A 23,578-nucleotide genomic window follows, 5' to 3' on the forward strand; every position below is an offset into this window, starting at 1 on the left:
GACAGTTTCCAGTATTTGTCATTTTTCCTCGTTATAGTAATGCCCCTTACACATTATGCCACACACCGTAATGCCCCTTACACATTATGCCACACACTGTAATGCCTATTACCCCCACAAAGAGTTGCTGCTAGATCCTACATGGCGAAAGGACCTCTGTGACTTTGCAGTTACGTGACCACTGCAGGAGGGCCAGATTGCTCCTGCGTTTCCATCCACGAGGGCATAGAGGGGGAATACATTTTTGTGGCGAGCGCATTGAGCCACTGTGCGCGAAGCACGGCGAGCATAGCGAGCCCGCGAGGGGACAGTTTTGGATCCCCGTTATCATCCTTGCCCCTTCCACTTTGATGACAGGTCATGTGGGTGTGACGTCACTGGTCCCTTGGAGCTCTGTAGTCTAGACCTAACCATTACCAAAGTGCCACTTACATATTTGCCCCACAGTAAGGCTTCTAAATACTTTTAAATTACCTGGCCATTGTCAGGGGTCTCATGCTCGTTGTCAGGGGTCTCATGCTCGTTGCCAGGGGATTCATGCTCGTTGCCTGGGGATTCATGCTTGTTGCCAGGGGTTTCAAACTTGTTGCCAGGGGTTTCACACTCATTGCCAGGGGTTCTATGCTCGCTGCCAGGGGATCTATACTCGTTGCCAGGGGTTTCATGCTCATTGCCAGGGGTTTCATGCTTGTTGTCAGGGGTTCCATACTCGTTGCCAGGGGTTTCATGCTTGTTGCCAGGTGTTTGAAGCTCGTTGCCAGGTGTTTGAAGCTCGTTGCCAGGGGTTTCAAGCTCATTGCCAGGGGTTTCACACTCGTTGTCAGGGGTTTCACACTCGTTGCCAGGGGTCCTATGCTCATTGCCAGAGGATCTATGCTCATTGTCAGGGGTTTCACACTCGTTGCCAGGGGTTCTATGCTCATTGCCAGTGGTTTCACGCTCGCTGCCAAAGGTTTCACGCTCGTTGCCAGGGGTTCTATGCTCGTTGCCAGGGGTTCTATGGGAGAAGATGCATCTTCTCCCGGCAGCACCTGCATTCCCGGCTCTATGTGCTTGCCTAACAGATGCTAGAGGTCCAGTAGGACCTCTAGCATCTGTTTCCTCCTAGGCGGTGGCCATTTTTGGAGTCCTTTTTCAGCAGATTCCAATACGGACGGCTAGTCCCCATTGGAATCTGCAGCCCCCAAGCCACCTCGCCCCACAAGCCTCCATGCCCCCAAGCCACCACGGGGTCTGCGGGGGCAGTAGTTACGCCACTGCCTGGCTTAATATCAATAGTGGTTATAAATTCATACAGCATTTAAAAAGGTACTGTAAACTCCACGCGAGAGCCATAGTAAATTTTGTTCAGAGACTTAGATTATATGCTACAGAATAAAAATCCATAATTCCTTAGTATGTAGCAAAATGCATGTTATAAAATCAAGTTATGAAATGAAACAAAAATAACATTTAAATATTTTTATTATTGACCTTGCAGATGGCCCAAGAAGAATGGTGTCCAAATCTGCATCCAACAATAAACCAAACAGGACAATGCTTCAATTCTTCTTTGGTGTTTTAGGTGTAGAACCATGAGAGATCTTGGCTTGTAAACTGTGGCTTGTAGAAAGTAGAGATAGAAAAGAAAAAATAGTAGATAAGCTAAATCCTTTTTTAATTGCATACTTGACCTGTAGAGGGCGAATGCTATGCAAAAATTGTGTTTTTTTATTAATTAAAAATTAACAGTAATTCATTTTGATTTAACATTTTTTTAGTTGCCTCCGTCGTGTTTTAATATGCTCGTATGTAAAATTTCACGATCTTGGCTTGTAAACTGTGGATTTGTATAGAAAGGCAGAAGGACAAATTTTCGCTTTTATATAGTAGATTATTATTATTATTATTATTATATACAAATAAAATCCCCATGCCAAATAAACATTAGCCCACAGCCTACCTCTGAACAGTCTTTCACTTACATAGAACCAGGGGTGTAACTAGGTATATGAAGGCCCATAACAAAAGTTTGTAAAAGCCCCTGTGTACCACCCAATGGTGAAAAATTTATATAACACATTTATTTACTTAGTAACCGTTTTTATATATCACAACATATTCCGTTGCACTTTATACATGTAACTTTGACAAGGAAGATGGCCCCTCCCCTAAGCTCTGGGCCCCCTTGCAGCTGTACCCCTTGCACATATGGTAGTTAGTTACTCCCATGCATAGAACATAATGTGATGAAGATCTTGCAGTTGTGAGTGTAGACTTTGTTTAAATAATTTTCTAACAACCATTTTTATGATTAATTTGCAAAATATGTATGGCAATTACTATATAATAATTTTTCCCTACATAGTCAGAAATCCCTTCTAAAATAATTTATGACTCTGTAGAACATAGAAAACTTAGAGCAATTAGGCCCAGAGAGTAAAGGAAATGATTTATTCATCTCCATCTGGAATGTGTAGCTGAAAACTCTCATTTTCATTAGTGCATGTTTTGTTTGGCTGGAAAAGCAAATTTTGCATCTAAGTATTGCTCTATGCAGCAGACAGTTAATATTTAATGGTGTCTTAAGCACAATGCAGCTGCAGTTTATGATACAAGCACATGTCGCGGTCAATGTGAGCTGTGCTGATAGTACTTAAATTGTTAAAAAGAAGAATGTTTGGCAAGTGCCACCCCTTCATTCAGCAAATGCTGATCACATTAAGCAAGATAACCCAGCATCTGTTTATATTAAGTGACAAAATACATTTTGGGCTAATGAATTGCTTGGGGTGGACGCCATATTTCACTTGGAGGATAGTTGACAGACTTACGTGTTACTCGTTGGCAAACGCAAATGGATTTTTCACTGTAAAACTAATCAGTATGAGAATATTTACACAAGTATCCAAAATATTTATGGATGGATTGATTGAAGAAACAACTTTAGTCACCATGAAGGGATAGTTTTAACTATTGTTATTGACTTACAAATGAAAAATAAAATGATTATACAAAGGGGCCGATCAGGAACTTTAAGTGGCCTTGGAAATATAAATAACAAAAGAAGGCTTATGTAGGCAGGACTACATTACTTGTAGATGGGTTAATCAATAGTAGGCAGGGTTAAAATAAATTTTTTCCTAGCGGTGTACAAAAAAATAATAAATGACGTTACCTAACTAATGGAAGAAGAAAGAGGATGCTATTTTAAGGGCGCAACAAACAGCTGCCAGTAGTCTAATATCTTATTCTTAACAAGAATATCACCACAATTCTAAAAAACAATCGATGTCAAAAGAACAGAATATGACACAAGAGCTGTGGCGCTTTATATGATGTTACACAAATTTAACTGTGCAAATGAAATATCTGTATACATAAATATGTCTAAATAACGTCCTAAATGGTAACTTTCATGTTGAAATTTTTCTTTGATGAATTGGCGTACCCCAACTCACTTCTTCTCAAAGGTTGTGTAAACATATAAAGGTATCTTTCCTTATGAACAGCCTTTCAATGTAAACACTTTTTGAAAAGTCGCGTACCAAAACTCACACTGAATGGTATGAGTATAATCATATAACGGTTTCTTTCAAATGCCCATCTGGAATTTTCTTATGAAATGTGGGGGTACGTACCCCAACTTACGTGGAGTGGGGTACGTACCCCCACATTTCATAAGAAAATTCCCACACAACCTTTGAGAAGAAGTGAGTTGGGGTACGCCAATTCATCAAAGAAAAATGTCAACATGAAAGTTACCATTTAGGACGTTATTTAGACATATTTATGTATACAGATATTTCATTTGAACAGTTAAATTTGTGTAACATCATATAAAGCGCCACAGCTCTTGTGTCATATTCTGTTCTTTCGACGTTACCTAACTGTAACCTAAACTTAGGGCATACTAATGAGCATTACCTAAAACAGAGTGCACCCTAGTGACCAATACACAATACAGAGAACATCCTACGTACCGCCATTCAATACAGGGGGCATCCTAGTGATTGCTATACAATACAGAGAGCATCCTAGTGACCCCATACAATACAAAGAGCATCCTAGTTGTCGCCACACAATGCAGCGAGCATCCTAATGATCACCATATAATAAAGAGAGTTTTCTGGTGATGGTCATGCAATTCAGAGGGCATCCTAGTGACTGCCATACAATACAGAGAGCATCCTAGTGACCAATAAATAAGTGAAGGAACAAATTGATCCTTTTTTTGCATTTGGTGAACCCTACTTATCTACTTCTAGATTACGTATTCTGATATCTAGAGTCTGTAAAAAATCTGGGACAGCAATAGTCAGTTCACTCTGATCTGCAGTATGGTTAGAGTGTAATAGGTAGAGATCCAGATGAAACAAAAATAATACGGGAATTCTAGAAATCCTGGTAGGACTTGCTCCCATATGTCCAAGTCTGTTCTAACCAGGATCCCTCGGCCACCTACTTCATAGTTGCTCAAGTGTTAAAAAAAACCCCACAAGATCAGTCCATAAAACATTTTTTTTTATCAATTCAGCAGTGGCTATCATTTGTCTAAAGCTAGGTACACACTTTACAATCAGCGGCTGATCGGGTAAAACTCTCCCGATCAGCCATGCATTGGGTGTCACCAGTGTAAACCCCCAGTCAGCTGCCTGCCAGCCCAGTACACAATGTGCAGACATAGCACAGTGTGTACGAGCCTCTATGGGATAGGGTGGTCGGCCCGATAAATAGTAAACAGAACATGAGATTCGACCACTCGATCCCAGCCGTTGCAGGAGCATTATAAGCCATTTATCGGCTAACGCTCCTGCATCGGGACAGCGTACACACCTAAACATTCCAACGGCCATTCTCTCGATATCAAAAGAACAGCCCGACAATTGTATAGGTGTGTGCCCAGCTTAACACAGGATGTTATACACAATGCATTTTTGCTTTGTCCCGTTAATCACCTAAACTTACAAGCTGGTTAGAGATTCAGTGGCAAATGCAAGATTATGAAAGGGGGTTTCCAAATCCTTGGTTACTGAACTAATACACATCTAACCACAAAAAAAAGGTCCACACATAGCATTTCAGGTTATAAAAAAGTGCTTTACTGTCAGCAGAAATCTGTAAACAAAAACAACAAACGCCTAGCCCCATTCAGGCACTGACTCACTTCTTCGCCCCTGACTGACCTTGGGCAGCTAGTCTGCAAACATAGGGCCTGATTCAGAGCCGGACGCTCTTTGAGAGCGCTCGCTCTGAATCAGGACGTCCCTTTTTTTTTAAAGCCGGCCTCCTGCTTATGCGAGCAGCCAGGTGATGGTCGCGATGGTCAAGATCATCGCGCCCATCGGGCTTGCGACGAGACCCTTGTGGTAGGGTCTCATGGTCGCAAGCCCCAGTGGACTTCCTTCTCTAATAGAGCAGGAAGTCCACCTACTGACATCACGAGTGATGTCAGTAGGGCCGCCCACAAACGGCAGGCATTCCTTCGGGAATGCCTCCGTTTGTGTAGCCACCCCCCCGCCCCGCCTACAAAATGCGCATGCCCAGTAGGGGACCATCGACCCGCTTACAAGCGCTGCGCGCTCGCGAGCGAGTCTGAATCAGGCCCATAGTCCAAAGTCTCTCTCTGCCTCCTGCAGAATAACACTGGGATAATTAGCCTGGCCTCTGGCTTCTCAGTTTTCAGCTGTCCTGACACAGGCTTCGGGCCTGGTCTTTAGCTGGCTAGCTGCCACAGCCTCACAGTTTGGCCTGCTTCCTTGCAGTTAACATAGCTCAGTCCCAGTGTTGATGGCCTTCCCTGTCTCCCACAGTTCTAGGCTCAGGCCTCCTGGCCCTCAATGGCTTTCTGGCAAAATGAGCTTTATCTGACTGGTCTGCCTCAGTCCTCCCATTAGGTGAGCTAACACCTGGCTTTAATTCCCTCCTGTGTGGGCAGATCCCTCCAGCCCCACACAATACATGGCTCACTATCGCCATCTCTGGTGATCCTGTCACAATATATATATATATATATATATATATACACACACAAGAGTGTCCGCCATGCAATAATGACAGCAAGAGCACAGCGCAGACTGCTCAAAGAGTTTTACCCTATAGTGCCAGATAAAGATTTACAAAAATCTATGTAATTTAAAAACATATCCTGTCACAAGTCTAAAATACATAAAAAAAAAGTGGATCATGTGCATGCATGGGGAGCAAGCAGCGGCTCATGCGCGGTCACACTGTCAGGAAATTTTTTTGTAAAAAATACTCTGAAAAGTGTGCGAAAATTATTTCTGTCCCTGCATGCGATATTTGATACATTCTTGCGATGTATTCAAATATCGCATTGCAAATACTTATGATTTTATTACATTACATCTGTATCTGAGATGCGGATTGTGATAAATAGGGCCCTCTGTGAGATATGTTATTGTTTACACTTGTGGAATGATACAGCTGTGGCATTGTGGTGAGGTTCAGATAACAGTAGGAAATAGATCAGGCCTGAGGTGTGCGGTCATGTGATCTAGTGTTCCTAATCATGTTGGTTTTATCTCTCAATATACCACACCATTTCATAAAGATAGATAGATGATTGATAGATCAGGGGCGTACCTATAATGGGTGCAGAGTGTGCAGGGCACACAGGCCCCTGGGTCCAGGAGGGCCCACACCGCACACCCTACACTCAAATTTTTAATACTTGCCACTCCACCTCCATGACAGTCCCATGTCGGTGCCGGTATCAGTGCTGTCAAAATTGCCTGGAAAATGTCCACTGCGGCCATTTTCCCCGCGTTTAGAGCATGCGCAGTGGGAAAACACCGGGAAAATGGCTGCGGCGCCATTTTCCAGGTGACCTGCGCATGTGCTATAGACTCTGGGTACACTTTAGTACCCAGAGTCTACCGATGCGTCCTGAGCACTGCCGGCAGCTGGAGAGAGAGGAGGGGGCCCTGGAAAAAGTCATCGGAGCCAGCTCTGTGGGACCTGTGCACCCCCAATATTTGTGTCTATGCATGGCATGTATCGCTCACAATGGTGTGTTGGAGTAGTGAGAGCACCCCAAACCATTTTTAAAAGTTGACTCCTGTGTTTGCACCATGTGCATTTATTGCCCCTTTTATCTAAGTCAGTCATTCCCAACCTCGGTCCTCAAGGCACACTAACAGTCCTGGTTTTAGTGATAGCCATGCTGCAGCACTGATGGTTAATTCAAATTAACTGGGATACTAATTAAGTCACCTGTGCTTAAGTATGGCTATCCTTAAAACCAGGACTGTTAGTGTGCCTTGAGGACCGTGGTTGGGAACCCCTGATCTAAGTGGACCTACTAAATTATGTAGGGTCACTTGCTCTAGAAAGATTTACACAAAACCCCAAAGTCGATGGCGGATTAAGCTAAATGTATTGTTATGCCCCTAATTCATAGAAATTATGCCTGACATATTAAATAGAATACAACTGAAGAAACCCGGGATGGAAAAGGACTCAGTAAAGCAGAGCAGTGGCACACAGCGCCAAACACATAAAATACTGGGATGAAATAAAAGGGGCATTACAGCATGTGGTATAAACTTAGTAATTATCATTAAGTCACTAGCTGCAACACATCATGAATACAGTATGTATATTGTGGCAGAGGTGCAATTAAATAATTAATAGAAAAAATATGTCTAACAATAAATCCTTCCCAGTAGATAGGTCTCTCAGTATCCTATCCTCTCTGAAAGGGATTGGTTATTGAGTAACCTCTCCACTGAAAAGGAATAATGTATTGTTAGACATATTTTTAATATTAATTAGTTAATTAGATGCCAGTGAACCAGGAGTTAATGGAATGCTAATTAATTTCAAAGGACTCCGTCAGGGCTCAGTAAATCAGATTAACATGTGAATGTGACAACACCATCATGAGTCAGCAAGTCTAGATTTCTATATCATACTCCAATTTTCCTGCTGCCATGACTACTGTATAACTATGTGAATTAAGGTGTGTGTCATGATATGACATGCTTGTGTGGGCAATAGGTCCTAGCCGCTGAGCAGACATCTTGGCTTCTAAAACACGAAAGGAGATTTTGAGATAAAGAAAAGCTATGCTTATGACATCACAAGAGGGAAAGCTATAGGCCAGAAGTGGAGAAAAGCAGGTTTTAAAAAGCCCTGCTAACCTATTTCAATGTCAGTCTTCTTGGGCCTCAATCTGATTGGGAGTTGGTCCTATTAGCCATTCAACTTGTTTGACCATTAAATTGCATAATGTGTGTAATTGTCTAGCAAAGATTCAGGGTCTTTGTGACCTTATCCATAAGCTGTGGCATATTTAAGTGAATATGGCATAAATAAATGTGTTGGGCTGTGGCTCAGCTAGATCTGTAACCTGTGGGATAGGAGAGTGCAAGACTGATGGCTGAAAATGTGAGTGACTTGTTTGCCGTAACTCCCAAGTCACGGAGGTGGTGAGTCGGGAAGCTGGTGGACCTAATCCTGACAGCCGGCTTCCCGACTGCTTTATCCTGGCGAGAGTTAAATGACAGGCGTCTAAATCTAGACACCTGTCATTTTACCGATGCCGGGAGACCGGAGCCGGCAATCCGATCAAAGGGATACCGGGCGCCGACAGCCGCGGGGGGGGAGGGTTAGGTTTAGGGTTCCCGGGTTAGACACCCCCCGGGAGGTTAGGGTTAGACTAGGGGGAGGGAGGGTTAGGCACCCCCGGGGGGACTTAGGGTTAGGCATCCCCCCGGGGGACTTAGGTTTAGGCGGCGGGGAAGGGGAGGTTAGGTTTAGGCACTTAGAGGGGGGATTAGGGTTAGGCACTGGGGGGAAGGTTAGGGTTAGGCAATCCTAAGGAGGGTTAGGGTTAGGGGAGGGAATTAGGTTAGGGAATACTACCTTAGGGACGATCTGGATTTTCACCCATGTAGGGCAGCCGCTGTCGGGATTCCAACCATACCGATTCCGATGAGTCTGCTTCATGCAGTACAATGTTGGGCACCTTACTGGAAGAAGCAGATACTGTAGTAGAAGTTGAAAGGGTTCAAAGGAGGACAACTTTTTACTTTCTGTATAGGAATGGAAGGGCTCAATTCTAAAGAGCTTAGAAAAAAGGTGTCTTAGGTGACCTAATTAATTTGTATAAATATATTCCAGCTCAAGTCAGATATGTGTCTAATGAAATTTCAAACCAAGCGGTCACTGGGCATGACCAGAAGTAGCAGGTATCACCATGAACATATAATGGGATTTTCTTTACTGTACGGGTGATTTAGATGCAGAATTCCTTACCTTGATCGAAAATAGAAATGAATCAAGGATTGGATGCTAATAGAGATGAGCGGGTTTGGATCTTGGAGAACCCAACTTACCAAACTTACCAGATCTGCATCGGATCAAGCCGGGACTCAGATCTCCCCACCAATTCCGGACTCCAAAACATGGCAAAACATTATCATCCGGCATCGGATTCTCGCAGGTTTTGGATTCGGGCCCCAATTTCAAAGTCTCATTGAAATCAATGGGCTGACTGTTGATTGGCTGAGAGAGCTGTCTCTCATGGCTCTCAGTAAATGGATCCCTGCATTCTCATCCACCGAGAGGCTGCTGCTGCGCTGGCACAAGCCAGGCATGACTGGCACTGAGTGAGCACTGTGTACACTGCAACGCTCGGTACCATCATCATCCTCAGACACCACTGGGGGCATCTACCATCAAGGGCACCTTCCAGCCTGAAGTCACAGTAAGTGCACTATTGGTGTATCCAACACACACTGTATCTAATTTAAACTGTATCAAACCCGCACTGTATCTGACCCCCAGTGTTCGACCTGTACTGTAATCTGCACTGTCTCTGACCCCCAGTGTTTGACATGCACTGTAACCAGCACTGTCTCCAACCAGCACTGTGGGCCTCATTCAGAGGCGGTCGTAGGATGCAAGCGGTTGCTCAGAAACAGGGCGGCCGCTTGCATCCTGAACGACCGCCTCCATGTCAGTCGTTAGGCTGTGGGTTAACACCCACAGCTCTAATGACCGCTAAGGGAGATGGTCGCGATGGTCAAGACCATCGCGACCATAGGGGCTTACGACGAGACCCTAGGGTAGGGTCTCGTCATCCTTAAGCCCCAGGGAGCTTACTGCTGTGTTTCAGCAGGAAGCTCCCCACTGACATCACTGGTGATGTCAGTGGGGCCGCCCCCAAACGGCTAGCGTTCCGGCTGGAACGCCTCCATTTGGGCAGGCACGCCCCCTGCCCGACCAGCAAACGGAGCGAGCTGTCAATCAACATCGACAGCTCGCTCCATCTGCTTCGACCCCGCTAACGACGGATCACCCGTCGTTAGCAGGGGCTCGCACATGTGCACGACAGAGCTGTCTCCGTCGTGCGCATGCCCAGTGGACCAACATCGAGTCGGTTGCGAGCGCTCAGCGCTCGCGACCGACTCTGAATAAGGTCCCGTATCCGACCCGCTCTGTATCTGACCAGCACTGTAACCCGCACGGTTTCTGACCCACACTGTAACCCACACTGGGCATGATTCAGACCCGGACGCAATTTGCGGACGGTTGTTCTAAAAAAGGGGCCGGATATTTAAATTGAGCGCTCGCTCTTTGCGGTTTGTTGACGCCTCTATGTCTGAGCGAGCGTCCGAAAAATGCGATCGCTATTTTGTGGAGACGCCCCTTTGCCGTTCGCATCACACGTCATCTCCGGTATTTATTAGATTAATCGGGAACATCGAAAGGCATCTGAACTGCTCGCAGTGCTTGTGGTAGGATTTTCTTACCGCTATCACTGCGAGCAGTTCAGGCTAAGTGACATGGTCGATGACACTCCTTTACTAATTATGCACTCCCATTAAACGCCCTTTTGACCGTTAGGCACGCATGCGTTCGGATCTCCACTCCCCCGTTTTCAAGCACCTTCCCCTGTTACCACCCACAAACGGTACATTCTGTCAATCAAATTAGTAGCCCCTCGCTGTTTGACGAGCGCACGATTTCCGATTGCAATGACTGTTTTGCGCATGCGCATTACAACCCATACGCATGCGCAGTTGTGCGAACATCGCTCAGAGCGAACTAGCGGCCGCTTACGCGCAGGTCTGAATCAGGCCCACAGTACAGGTCAGATGCAGCACAAGTCAGATACAGCACAGGTTACAGTGTGAGTCGGAAACCGTGCGGGTTACAGTGCGGATCGGATACAGTGTGGGTAGGAGACAGTGCGGGTCAGATACAGAGCTGGTCGGATATAGTGCAGGTTGGAGACAGTGCAGGTTACAGTGTGGGTCGGATACAGTGCAGGTTGGAGACAGTGCGGGTTACAGCGTGGGTCGCATACAGTGTGGGTTGGAGACAGTGCGGGTCAGATACAGAGTGGGTCGGATACAGGGCCTGATTCAGAGCCAGACGCTCTTTCAGAGCGCTCGCTCTGATTCAGTGCCCTCCCTCTCTTTTTATAGAGCAGCCTCTACCACAAGGGTCTCGTCGCAAGCCCGATGGTCGCAATGGTCTTGACCATCGCGACCATCTTTTTGGCCGCTCGCTATAGCTATGGGTGGTCACCCACAGCTATGCGAGTGGCCAGGAGGCTGCTCTAAAAAAAGAGAGGGAGGGCACTGAATCAGAGCGAGCGCTCTGAAAGAGCGTCTGGCTCTGAATCAGGCCCTGTATCCAACCCACTCTGTATCTGACCCGCACTGTCTCCAACCTGCACTGTATCCGACCCACACTGTAACCTGCACTGTCTCCAACCTGCACTGTATCCGACCCGCTCTGTATCTGACCCGCACTGTAACCCGCACTGTCTCCTACCCACACTGTATCCGATCCGCACTGTAACCCGCACGGTTTCCGACTCACACTGTAACATGTTCTGTATCTGACCTGTGTTGTATCTGACCTGTACTGTGGGCCTGATTCTGAGCCGCTTGTAAGCGGCCGCTCGTTCGCTCCGAGCGATGTTCGCACATCTGCGCATGCGTATGGGTTGTAATGCGCATGCGCCAAGCAGTCAGTGTGGTCGGAAATCGTGTGCTCGCAAAATAGCGAATGCCTGCTAATTTGAGTGACAGAAGGAGGCGTTTGTGGGTTGTAACAGGGGAAGGTGCTTAATAATGGGGAGTGGAGATCCGAACGCAGGCGTGCCAAATGGTCAAAACGGGCATTTAATGGGAGTGCATAATTAACAAAGCAGCGTCCTCGACCACGTCGCTTGGTTGTCTTTTAGCCTGAACTGCTCGCATGATTGCGGTAGGAAAATGCTACCACAAGAATAGCGAGCAGTTCATACGCCTTTCGATGTACTAGATTAATCTAATAAATAGCGGAGATGACGTATGATGCGAGCGGCCAAGGGGCGTCTTTACAAAATAGCGAGCGCATGTTTCGGACGCTCGCTCAGACATAGAGGCGTCAACAGACCGCAAAGAGCGAGCGCTCAATTTAAATAGCCGGCCCCTTTTTCTGAACGAGCGTCCGCAAATAGCATCTGGCTCTGAATCAGGCCCTGTATCCGACCCGTACTGTATCCAACCCACACTGAGAATTTGAGGAGCTGCTCAATAAAAAGGCTAATTGATTGGGGCTTTACATGTGCACAGAGTGCCAGTCATCAGTGGCCCAGGGCCCCTGGTGGGAGGTACAAATTGGGCAATGAGAATAGGCATGTGCTGGGGGCATCCACGTCTGCTGTTGCTATGTTACACATGGTTTAGGATTTTTTTCTTTGCTGTTTATTAATGGGATGTAGTTGAAGTCCCAGCTGCCGGGATGTCTGCGCACAGAATTCCGGCGCCGGAATCCCGACACTAGTTAGAATCCAGGCGCTGGCATTTTACGACTTCCGTCATCCCGATAGTAATTAGTGGGGTTAGGAGAGTTAGGATTAGGGTTATGGGTTAGGATTAGGGTTATGGGTTAGGGTTAGGGACTATAGGGAAGTGATAGGGTTAGGCACTAGGAGGGGAGGGTTATATTTAGGCACTAGGGGGGAGTTTAGGGTGCGGGGAGAGAGGGTTAGGTATAAGGGTAGGGTTAGGATACTTACCAACAGGTGTTGGTATCCCAACCCTGTCGGGATTCCGGCGTTGAGATTCTGACAGCTGGGATCCCGAGTTCTGGCATCCCATACCCAATATTAATTACTACTTCTGCTACTTTTAACACACGATTCTTAGTAAATTTCTGTGCTGGATAGTTTTCAATTGAAAGTACTTGCAAGTTGGTTCAATTGGTTATTGCTAATACATTACTAATTTGAAAAACATTTTTAACAGAAATAACTGCCATGTGTTTATGCCGTTGTTCTGTTGGTAGCTTAGTTTAGGCAGCCAGCCTTTGGCCTATGTTGGTGAACAATATTGTGAGCTGTAACATGGTCAAAATTGACTGCAAATGACTGGAAATAAATGTTATTGACGTAATAAAAGTTTAGGAGCCAAAATAGGCCCAAATTATGTGATGTTAGCTGTTTTTATAATGTTTGGGAAAATAAATACAGATCCAAAACCAAAATCTGTGATTGGTTTTGGCAAAACCAAAACCAGCCAACGAATTAGAACCAAAACCAAAACACAGAGGATGGCGCACATCTCTAGTTGCTAATTATATCTATAGCCATAATTACAGGATGAGATTATGAGGGTGATTGATCCAGGGAATTTATCAGACTTTCAATTTTTCTTTCAGAAACAAATTAATTTCTCCCTGCATGACTAGAGTGGCAGCTGGCACCCCGGGGGCGTAGTCTTGCCATCCTCTTAAACATCTCAGTTGTTATAAATTTTAAAACTTACACTTGGTGCACCAGTGTCTTTTATTCAACCTTAGCAACAATGTAGCCGTGATTTTATTTTCATTTATAAAATACAGTAAAATCTTATATATAAAGCAGAATCTCATTCCAGTGGATTATATACCCAGTAGAGCCCCACTCTAGTTGGTTTTATATGCAGCAAAGCCCATTCTGGTAGATAGCATATGTAGTGTATACAGTAATGCCCCATACTGGTGATTATTATACATAGTAGCTGGTACACACATCAGAGTAACATACTCACACCCCCACTCATCCCGTGCTGTCATTAACCTCTGCCCACTGTAGCTGTCAGCTCAGGCTGGGCAAGCCGCAGGGTTACAGAGAAAACAGGACTCTCAGCGGAGGCTTCAGGATCTGCCCTTTTTAAAATCTGAAAGATTCTGTCCCAAAATTGAGCAAAGTGAGCATGCGATTATTACTATATCCTGTCGTTTCACATCACTTGGATGGCAAACAGGACACTTTGGCTTCCGCATGACGTTGGAGACCTAAAAATTGCCGGATTTCACACATAAACATCTGGATAATATAATGCGTCTCAGCACAAGCGTCTTGATTGTGAAGCATTTTTCTTTCTACAGCTTTACCCCGCATCCACTTGATTTGCTTAGCACAAGGCTAATTTAGAGTAAAAAAAGAGTATCTTGACTATTTCATTATCATGCACCAGCAGTTTTATGTCAGCCTCTGGTTTCTGCAATCTGTCTGTAAGCAGATGTAGTCTCTAACACACGGCATCATGCAGTGTCATCATCTGCTCTCCCGTGACTTGTGCTATTGATTAAATCCAAGTAGCATTCAATTGGATACTCTTGGAAAAGGGAGCTTCAGTCTTATACTTATTTCCATTATTTTAAATTCCTTATTTATTATTAAAGTGTAGTCGTAATGTCTATATCTCATTTATTTATCTGGTGTGGTGCTGCGTCAGTCGCACACATCTCCATTTTGTGGATGGATTTTTGCAATTGATCTGTGGCCAAGAATGTGCAACTATGAATAAGTAATGAGTGCGTGTAACTACGGTGTGCACAGGGGTGTATCTATAATGGGTGCAGGGTGTGTGGGGAACACGGACCCTGGGTCCAGGTGGGGCCCACACCGCACACCCTGCACCCATAATATTCTTTACCTCTCCGAAGTCCCATGTCGGCGCGGGGGTCCGGCGCTGTAAAACGACTGGAAAATGGCCGCGGTGGCCATTTTCCCGTCATTTGCGCATGCGCAGTACAGGGAAAATGGCCACCGCAGCCATTTTCCAGGTGACCTGTGCATACACTATAGACTCTGGGAACACTCTGGGAGGGTTAGGGTTAGGCTAGGGGGAGGGAGGGTTAGGGTTAGGCACCCCCGGGGGGGACTTAGGTTTAGGCAGCGGGGAAGGGGGGGTTAGGGTTAGGCACAGGGGGGAGGTTAGGGTTAGGCACCCCTAAGGGAGAGTTAGGGTTAGGGGGTTAGATTAGTATAGTACATACTTACCTTACCACGATCGGGATTTCCAGCGCTGTCGGGCTTCCGCTGCCGGGCTCTGCTGTTTTGTCGGGCTGCCGCTGCCAGGATTCGAACTCCCGGCCATGCGGCAGCCGGGATATCATACCGATTCCTTACTGCAATGTAATAAAGGGTGTTTTGGCCACTTCTGAAGAACATGCTTCTCATTGTGCTACAGCAGGACACATAATACACTGTGGACAGTTTTTCAACCACTATTAATTCTCTCTCTCTCTCTCTCTCTCTCTCTCTCTCTCTCTCTCTCTCTCTCTCTTTCTCTCTCTCTTCCTCTCTCTCTCTCTCTCTCTCCCTCTCTCTCTCTCTTCCTCTCCCTCTTCCTCTCTCTTCCTCTCTCTCTCTCTATTCAGCTTTCTCTCTCTCTCTATTCATCTCTCTATCCTCTCTCTTTCTTACCCTCTCTCTATATATTCATCTCTTTGACTCTCTCTCTCCCTCTCTCTCTCTATTCATCTCTCTCCTCTCTTTATTACCGTCTCTCTCCCTCTCTCTCTCTATTCATCTACCTCTCCTCTCTATTTCTTACCCTGTCTATTTCATAATCTCTTCATTACATTCTCTGTCCTTCATTCTCTTTATCATTGTGTCCTTACAGCAACAATAGAGGTTATTCTGGCTGCTTCGGTGAACATGAACCAGCTTCGGAATTGTACTGTACAGAGTAAGTACGCACAAAAAACAAACACACAAGATATATTTAAAACATTTTTGGATCTACATAAAATGCACGATAACCCTACATTTTCCACCACTTCTATTTATGAGTAGGGTTAGTAGCAGGGTTCAATTGTACGCTTAACTGGGAAATAGGCAGTATGTTTTGTAGTGTACAGTATCGCAATTCAATGCAAACAAGTACAATCTAAATGGATAATTGCAAGCTATTAGTGGCATAGATCTTACCAACAGCTACTGTAAATTAGCATAAAACAATTTGCTCAATATGTGTCAAAGCTTAAAAAAAATACTAACTAGGGAATTTATACTTAATCGTCAGTGGTGTACATACTTTCATTCTTTTATAGATGTTGAGCAAAACTATATGGTGAAAACTGTTTTGCTCAGATACTGAGGGGTATATTTACCAAAGTGCGGGTTTTCAGAAGTGGAGCTGTTGCCCATTGCAGCCAATTAGATACTACCTATCATTTATCCAGCACCTTCTAGAAGATAATACCTGGAATGTGATTGGTTGCTATGGGCAACAATTTCCAATTCTAAAAACCCACACTTTAGTAAATATATGGTGTCTATATATTTATTAATAACTATGTAAGGCAGGACCATAACTAGTAGTGCCTGACCGTCCAGTGGGCAAGGCCGAGGACAGGCATAGGGCCTCATTTTTCAACGATTTTTATCGCTCACAACAAGTGATAAAACTTGTGGCATATGTATAAATTGTGCTCCAGCCAATCAGATCACAACTGCCATTTTTCAAACAGATGACAGTTGGGAGCTGATTGGCTGGAGCACCCTTACAATACGCAACACGTTTTATCACTCATTGTGAATGATAAAACTCATTGATAAATGAGGCCCTATTATAGTCTCTGCCACAGTAGCTCCTGTCACAGCGTTCTAGAATGCTTGGAAGAACACTCTGCTGCCTGTAGAGGTGTCACGCGTGTTCTTAGGATTTGCAAAGTGCCCGGCTCCCTGCTTCTGGCTCCTCACTCATGTGACATCAAGACAACATATTCGAAAGGGGGAGGGTGCCGTCAGCCAGTGCAAGTGCCCTGCTATGGCCGTGATGTAAGGGGCTTTTATGCTGCCTCAGCGGAGTCAAACCCCTGTGTGTACAGACATCAACAGAACAGAAAAATCACTTTAACTAAGTTATGGGGTGATATGACCTGTTGTTGTAAAACAAAAAACCCACTGGTCTTAATATCAGATATGTAAATCTGTTTTATAATGCATTAACATCTTTACACCCAAAAACACCCAAAAATATCTTTATCAGATTTAATTTTTAACACTCCATACTTCCTCTCATACCTGTCACAAGTCCCTGATAGATGGTGTGGATGCTGACCTATCACTTGGAGATGGTGTAGTTCCAGAGCGGAGTCAATAGCTCTCACCAGGGGCGACTGGTCTTTGCTGTGCACGAAACGCAGGTCGATGGAGTTCCTATGAACCAGCTGGTGGTTATGCAGGAACTGAGGGCCAGCAGAGAAACTGGACGCTGAGGGTGTACTAAAGTGTATTTGTCAGGAATGGATCAGAACCAGGCGGGCAATACTGTACCAGTGGGAGATCAGTATCAGTTCAAAGGCATAGCCAAAGTCAAACCAGGAAATTGTTGGGAAGGAGTGCGCTCCAGCACTATCTCCTGTCTGCAACTTCACTGAAGCAGCCGAGTGTCCTTTAACAAGATGGCCACCAAGGGTGTTACTGCACATGTGCACCCGCAAATCTTTACTGTGCTGATCATTGCAGTGCTACACAGAAGTGTAGCCCTTAGGTCTGGGTGTGAGTACTTACAAATATCATGTATTACCTCTGTATTTCATGACCAGATCTGCCACTTATCTCTACTGTCACCTCTGTTACCATCATTACTGTCTGTACCATTGTATTGCAGAATTTCTACAATAAACCTGCAAGCCTGGTTATTATTATTATTATTATTATTATTATCATTTATTTATATGGCACCACAAGTGTTCCGCAGCACCTTAGAAAGTACATAAACAAATTGTTGACAAGCTACTTACTTTAGAACGGCCTCCTGGCCGCTCGCATAGCTGTGGGTGACCACCCACAGCTATAGCGAGCGGCCAGGAAGATGGTCGCGATGGTCAAGACCATCGGGCTTGCGACGAGACCCTTGTGGTAGGGTCTCGTTGCTACAAGCCTTAGAGTGCTTTCAGCTCTACCAGAGCGGAAAGCACTCCCACTGACATCACTTGGACGTCAGTGGGGCCGGCCCCAGACGGTAGGCGTTCCCGTGGGAACGCCTCCGTCTGGCCAGCCATGCCCCCGGCCCGCCCACCGAAGGGGGCGTGCTGTCACTCAACATCGACAGCACGCCCCCTTTGGTACGAGACCCTGAGCGACGGCTTGCCCATCGCTATCTGGGTCTTGCACATGCGCACGACGGAGCCGGCTCCGTCGTGCGCACTGCGCCAACATCGACCCGCTTGCGAGCGCTCAATGCTCGTGAGCGGGCCTGAATCAGGCCCACTGTTATGTCCTAGTTTCCATATTCACATTCCATTGGTGTCTATTGTTAACCTCCTATGGTTTTATACCAATAGTACATATCAACAGAAATCACTAGGATCAGTACTGAGGAGTAAGCAAGGAGAACTGTCAGATGGTCTGGATCATAACACAGATAGCTTGCACTAAGGGGTAAATTTACAAAGATTCGAGATTGGTCGAGTTTTTTTTTTTATCTCGATTTGCATCGCCAAATCTCGGGTGATTTTCCAGTTTTTCATCTCGCAAATTTACTAAGAAGTGAGATTAACTGAAAGTGAGTTTTCCGATGGTGATGCAGATTGAGATATCTCTCCCGAGTTGCAAGTGAAGATGAGATTACTCACCCGAGATTGCAGTGTTTTCTCTATGCAAATCTCTCCCGAGCTAGCAGCCTGCACATATCAGTGAGATATGTGCTTGCTGCTTGTTTGTTGTACCTGTAAAAAATGGGTTAAATGCATAACCAGCCCTGGACTGGTCAGCAAGTCCTGGTTCCAAAAATTACGGGAAACAATACGAGTAGTGTTCCACCGTAATTTAGGAACCTGCTCCAGGCTGCAGGGCCAGTGCTGGTTTTAAATATAGGGGGAAAATAATTGCGATGGGGTCCCCCTACATTTAAAACCAGCACCAGACCCAAACTGACCGGGGTGTAATGCCACAGCCAGGAGACCCTATTGCTGGGTCTCCATGGCTAAAGCATTCTGACCCCAAGCCGGCCAGGCCAAGTCGGGGATCTCAGGGGAGGTGGGGACCCTCAGGTTGGACTGGCCCACAGGTCTACAGAGGAAATCCTGAGGGCTTAACCCCCTCCTCTAGGGGTGGAGCAAGATAATGGATGAATTTGGGTACTTGAATTGTTTCTATGGAAACTACACCGCTCCTGCCAATCAAAGTGCGTGGTCCTGACACATCCCTGTCCCCTTTTATACAAAGATCCCCTGTTCTTTGCATGTCTTCCCTAATGGGTGGCCAAGTCCCTCTATGGTGGCTGGCCACACCCCCTCTGGTGGCTGACCAGACTCCTTAAGCTTGGGCCCCTACCACTGCATTTCCTGGTGGGCCCTTCGTGTCCCAGTCCGACACTGGACAGATGTCTTCTTTCCACAGCACCGCAGCTATCCAGAGAGACCCAGCGCCCCCAGACTCGGTAAGAAGAAGCCAGGCTCCGGTGCACTGTGACAACAATACCTTCTTCTTTCACTCATCCTTTCTCCGCTATAATCGCCTAATCATTCATCTACAATATCCCCTTGGAATATCTGATGTATCAATCGTATTTTAAATCATTCATACCCAATGTGCCATTCTCCCTTTCTCCAACCTCACCACTCTGGTAGCTGTCACTCACACCCGTATATCCATATATTGCATTCTCACCTTTTGTCACTAGACCTGTCTCTCCCATCTCCATCTTCCACCTCCACCTCCCTCCCTTTCTCCTCTCTGTACCACTTTCTTTTACATCTTTGTCTTTCCTATTTCTTTCTCTACATTTCCTACTTCTCCTATATTTATTTTTTACCTGTTTTTCCTCTGTATATTGCTCAGTACTTCTGTATATTGCCTCCTTTTACTTCTCTCCACAACTCTGCTTCTTGTCAACAAGTTTGTAAAAAGTTGGAAATAAAAACATGCAACTCCCATCTGCAAGTTCAAAAACCTCTTCCCCATCAATACAACACCCACATCATTAACCTAACATATGTCCCATCATTTCTCCACTATCCTATCAGTACAACACCTCAACATACATGTCCTATCATTACTCCGCATTTCCATCAATACAACACCTCATTATATATGTCCCACATCAATAAACCCCCTTCCCATCTGTACAACACCTTAACACACATGTCCCACATCATTACACCCTTTTGCTATCAGTACAACACTTCAAATGCAACATCCAACATGCATAAAAAAAGACATATCTTTATTCAGGCATGGACTGGGCTTCACTGGATGATATTGGGGGCGTGGCTTTGCATGCTGTGATGGGGCGGGGCTTCGCGGACAGTGATCTGGGGAGTGGGGGAGCAGTTTGCTGCCCAGCATATATGTCTGCCCTACCAGCCAGTCATCAGACTGATCTAGGGCAGTGCAATCTGTGAAGAGGCTGTATGATCTGTGAGAGGGGTCCTGTGTGTGGTGGCAGTGTGATCTCTGATGGGGCTGTGTGTGGTGGCAGTGTGATCTCTGATGGGGCTGTGTGTGGTGGCAGTGTGATCTCTGATGGGGCTGTGTGTGGTGGCAGTGTGATCTCTGATGGGGGTGCCTGTGTAAGGGGACAGTGTGATCTCTGAGGGGGAGCCTGTGTGGGGGAAGTGTGATCTCTGCGGGGGGCCTGTATGTGGGGACAGTGGGATCTGTGAGGGGGGTCTGTGTGTGGGAACAATGTGAACTCTGAAAGTGGGCTGTGTGTGGGGACAGTTTGATCTCTGGAGGGGGGTCTGTGGGGACAGTGTGATCACTGAGGGGAGCTGTGTGTGGGGGAAATGTGATCTCTGAGGGGGGGCCTGTGTCTGGGGACAGTGTGATCTGTGAGGGGGGCTTGTGTGTGGGGACAGTGTGATCTCTGGGGTGGATCTGTGGGGACAGTGTGATCTCTGAAGGGGCTGTGTGTGGGGGCAGTGTGATCTGTGAGGGGGGCTGTGTGTGGGGGCAATGTGATCTATGAAGGGGGTGTCTGTGTGTGCGGACAGTGTGATCTCTGAGGGGGCTGTGTGTGGGGGCAATGTGCTCTATGAAGGGGGCAGTGTGATCTGTGAGGGGGGCTGTGGGAAAAGTGAGATCACTGAGAAGGGTCTGTGTGTGGGGTCAATGTGCTCTCTGTCTGTGTTCCATATATTGTGTATGCCTGTCCTGTCTGTGTTCTATATCTTTAGTGCCTGCCTGTCCTGTCTGTGTTCCATAACCCTGTATCTTCCTGTCCAGTCTGTGTACCTTATATTGTGTCTGCATGTCTTATCTGTGTTCCATATCCTATGTCTGCCTGTCCTGTCTGTGTTCCATATCCTATGTCTGCCTGTCCTGTATGTGTTCCATATCCTATGTCTGCCTGTCCTATCTGTGTTCCATATCCTATGTCTGCCTGTCCTATCTGTGTTCCATATCCTATGTCTGCCTGTCCTGTCTGTGTTCCATATCCTATGTCTGCCTGACCTGTCTGTGTTCCATATCCTATGTCTGCCTGTCCTGTCTGTATTCCATACCTTGTGTCTACCTGTCCAGTCTTTGTTCCATGTATTGTGTGTGCATGTCCTGTGTGTGTTCCCTACCCTGTATCTGCCTGTCTTGTCTGTGGGCCTGATTCAGCTTGGATCACAGTTGCTAACTTGTGTGCAATTCTGTAGGCAGGTCTTAGGCGAATATATGCAAATGCCATCACACGGCTAACACACACACCCCTCTGCCTACACTCACATTCATTACACCGCCCACACCAGGCCAAACATCGGACGCATCGAAAGACATCAAACCCACACCCAGCATTGCGGCAGGTCAGACCTTACTCACAAATTGTTAACTTTCCAGGTCAGGTGGAGAGCTCTGGCTAAGTTATACACGCCCATACAATGGCGTTCAAACGCACAGGCACGCCTGCGTTTCCCCGACCACCCTCCCGTCACCCCCCCCAAAACACTCTCTGCCTGTCAATCAATCTGCTAATGCCCTGCGTGGAGTCTGTGGTGTCCATGCATCTGCAAAGGCGAGTTCGCGCACACGCTATGTGATGCATATACAGTATACAACAATCGACCGATAGCATACACATTAGCAACTGCGATCCAAGCTGAATCAGGCCCAGTGTTCCATACCGTGTCTATACTAACTACATTCCCCGAGTCCCTGGTCAATGCAGCTGGTACTTAGAAGTCCCTTTGAGGGGACAATAAAATGTGCTCTGCGGTTGGTTGACAGTTTTGCTGTGGGCCCCTATCATTGCATTACCCTAGTGGGTCCTTTAGGTCCCAGTCTGACACTGCCTTATTGGCCATATTTTACTATTGATAAACCTCTAAGTACATTAGTGTCATTGGGAAGGGTGTCCCAGGGGGATGCAATCGGGAAACCGGCTGTCTTAATCCCGACAGCCGGCTTCCCGACTGCTTTATCCCAGGGTGGGATAAATTACAGGCGTCTATATCTAGACGCCTGTCATTTTCCGGATGCCGGGAGACCAGCGCCCGGCATCCTGATAGAAGGGATGCTGGGTGCCGCGCGGGGGGAGGGTTAGGTTTAGGGCTCCCGGGGGGGACTTAGGGTTAGGCACCCCCCCGGTAGGTTAGGGTTAGGCTAGGGGGAGGGAGGGTTAGGGTTAGGCACCCCCGGGGGGAGGTTAGGGTTATGCACCCCCCGGGGGACTTAGGATTAAGCAGCAGGGAAGGGGGGGTTAGGTTTAGGCATTTAGAGGGGGGATTAGGTTTAGGCACTTGGGGGGGACGTTAGGGTTAGGCACCCCCGGGAGGAGGTTAGGGTTAGGCACCCCCTGGGGGACTTAGTTTTAGGCAGCGGGGGAAGGGGGGGTTAGGGTTAGGCACTTAGAGGGGGGATTAGGTTTAGGCACTTGGGGGGAGGTTAGGGTTAGGCACCCCTAAGGAGGATTAGGTTAGTTTTTACTTACCTTTACGACGATCGGATTTCCAGCGCTGTCGGGATTCCTCTGCGGGGAACTCTGCTTCTGTCGGCCTGCCGCTCCCTGATTCGAACTGCCGGCCAGAGGGCCGGCGGTATTTCATACCGATCCCGTCCCAGGGGTACTGCTCTGTGTCTTGACATTTTCCCGTTAAAAGGAGGATTTTTCCCTTCTTTTCACCTACTCCGGAAGTGCGAGCTAAAATCCATTTTAACCACCTTTGAAACCCACATTAAGTTAATGTGGATTTCTAACCGGGATGAAGTCATAATGTTGACATTTACAGTGTTGAAATTCAGAATGTCAACACCACAATGTTGACTGTTATGATGGCAACTTTGTTGACATACCGTCACTGAACATGTCGGCATCTACAGATTGTCGACATGTTCACTTACTGCATGAACTAGCAGAGGAGGGTC

This window comes from Taudactylus pleione, unplaced genomic scaffold (assembly GCF_031769625.1).
Source record: "Taudactylus pleione unplaced genomic scaffold, aTauple2 ptg000070l, whole genome shotgun sequence".
Lineage (NCBI taxonomy): Eukaryota > Metazoa > Chordata > Amphibia > Anura > Myobatrachidae > Taudactylus > Taudactylus pleione.